This window comes from Danaus plexippus, chromosome 26 (genome assembly GCF_018135715.1).
Source record: "Danaus plexippus chromosome 26, MEX_DaPlex, whole genome shotgun sequence".
In the NCBI taxonomy this organism is placed as follows: Eukaryota; Metazoa; Arthropoda; class Insecta; order Lepidoptera; family Nymphalidae; genus Danaus; species Danaus plexippus.
This window is the reverse complement of record NC_083554.1, coordinates 6040330-6043062: the sequence shown is the minus strand read 5'-3', so window position 1 is coordinate 6043062 and position 2733 is coordinate 6040330.

Below are 2733 nucleotides of genomic sequence, written 5' to 3'. Positions count from 1 at the left end.
AAAAACCCATTCCAAAACTGCTTGAATATGAATTTAACGTTGTTTAAACGGTAGTAGCGAAAATCAAACAGAAATATTAAAGGTAAAATCTTAAACATTCTATTAAAGGCTTCAACTATAACTATATACACGTATATATGTGTATGCCATCAGCCACTGTATCACATAAAAATGATATTGAATTACTTTATATTTGTTCAGATAGGATCTTACAACAATTTCAAACACTTCAAATAATCTATCGTGCTAGAGACAAAGAAAAAATAAATGTTGTAATTAATAGACATCAGATTTATTTCATAATTATGTGATTCTATTTCCGCGCATCAAGTCAAGCATTATATCTAAATTGAAACCACAAACACTCCTACTATCCCGAATCAGATTCGTTACAATGTTTGTTGAGGAAATTTTGTGAATTCATCACAAAAAAAATCATATAACCTTCAATACTCCTACGTTCAACACTTTCTATATGAAGTCACGAAAATCTCAAAACGCTCAGTGTCGCTTCAAATACAACCTGAACAAATGAAATATAGCAACAGTAGGTACATTCATCCGCTTTCCGCAGCTGAAACTTTAAATGTCCAACAATATAAGCTCAGTTTTGTTTAAACGAAACGGTTTTCGTGCAGTCGACAAAACTTTGTAATATACTATTAAGTTTTCAAATCAAATTTATAGAAAGCCCATAACTGTATTAAAAAGTGGAAAAATAATGTTTATTTGGTGTTACTTATATTGTTTTGAGTTGCCGAAACCTCTTTTAATTTAAATTCTGACAGTTCAAAAGTGATACGTTCAGTTCCAGGTATTGGAGTCGACATCTGCCCAAATTTCGCAGTAACATGTCAAACAGATACGCTCTAGCTCTGAATTTTATATCAAAACATACACAATTTTCAAAGTAAACTCACATTTTTGGTTAAACCACAAATAGTGGAATCGGTTTAAAATATTCTTTGCAACTGAGTTATAAATAAATACATTTTTATTAAAGTGATCAATATACTATAATTTAATTAATAATATGTTTCTTATGATGTTTGTGTTAGACTATTTAGAATCACTTTGATGCACTCAAATTATTAAATATGTTCTTAAAAAGTCATTATTAATCAAGATGACTAACACTGCAAATATGCAAAGAGGATTACGCCTTAACAGGTGTCCTGGTTGCCAGTCCAAGGACAGATGGATTTTTATGGTAAAATGGGCATAAGAGTAGACGGCCTATCTGATCAGACGTAGCTATCCTCGCCCATGGACCCCATACTCAAGTCATTACACACATTAAAATCTCAGGAGAGGAAACAGTGGAATGAATGAAAGGGCAACCGGCTTTCTCACTCATCGGACGAAACGCAGCCATTTAAGACTGTACGTCGATCTTTTGTGTCAGGATGGTGGTGGTCGAGCGAGCCCATGTTCGAGCTGCAGTAACTTGACCACAGCTACGCTCTTCCACTTTGAAAACTATTATCTTTATCTGAGTGCCTAGCAAACAATACTTAATTATTGACAAAGGGCACAAGATTATTGAAACAGTGCTTATTTTTCGTAACGGCGATTTAAAAATTTTATTTTTATTATTTGACATATAATTTCTGAATATAAAAACAAGTAAATAAGCTACTTGTTGCATAATACAGTAAAAATATTCTTTTATAAGATAATAAAACCCGTAACATCTTATTTATAGCTCGTTACTTCACCCGCGTATTGTCGTGGTCTATCAGATAAGGTCGCCATAATATTGAGCTTCCTTCACTTCTGTTTAATATTTTTGTGACCACGTACTTTATAGTCGACATACGATCCGAGCTTATGACGTCATAAACTGTGAGTAATACTTCAAATATGGATATTTTTGTACGTTTCAATAGATTATTATGTTTTTATTTTTCACAAATAATCGAAAGATCTAAGTTCTGGCAAATATGAGTTAAATTACGTTACCTACCACTTTGAGGCCGTGTTCCTAAATACTCGAGATTTATTTGCTACTGACACGTGGACGTAAAAACGATTTAAGTTTCAAATTACAACACGAACATAATTTTGGCAATAATATATTATGTCTAATTTATACAAAACTATTAATTACTTTTAATTCATATAGTTATGCTGAAACAAGTATGCGTAATTGTTATAACATTTTAAAAGTAAGTGTTAAGTCCCTTAATAAAGATCTATACAACTTTTAAGATCCTATCTATCTTGATTGATGTTTTTTGTCAAAATAACGGGATTTTCGAGATTTTTAAAGACTATGATCGATAGAAGTAGCATTAGTAGTTTAGAAATTGTAGTCATAGTTTTAAAAATTATAAGGTTTGAATATTAGAGTCTAAAAACTTTACTCTCTCTTATAGAAAAGAAATGTGTTCTTCTCTTGATATGTAAATGTTGTTACATTTTTCAGTCTTGTGTTGTTTTCAGTTTTTTTTTTGATGAAAAATATTTGATTAAATTATTGATTTTGTAATTCCCTACAACAACAATAATATAACTTTTACATATTAAGGATGTCCTTAGGCGTTGGTAACTACCTTCATCTGATAGGCCGTGTGCCCATTCGCCCCCATAGGATAAAAAAGAAAACTTCAGTACATTAGTTTTCGTAAGTCGCTGTAGGTTTGTAAATTAAAACGACAACGTTTAACTTGTAAATAAATACATAAATGTAATGTACAGCACTTAAGTTAAGGTACGTTGTTAAAGATTTAA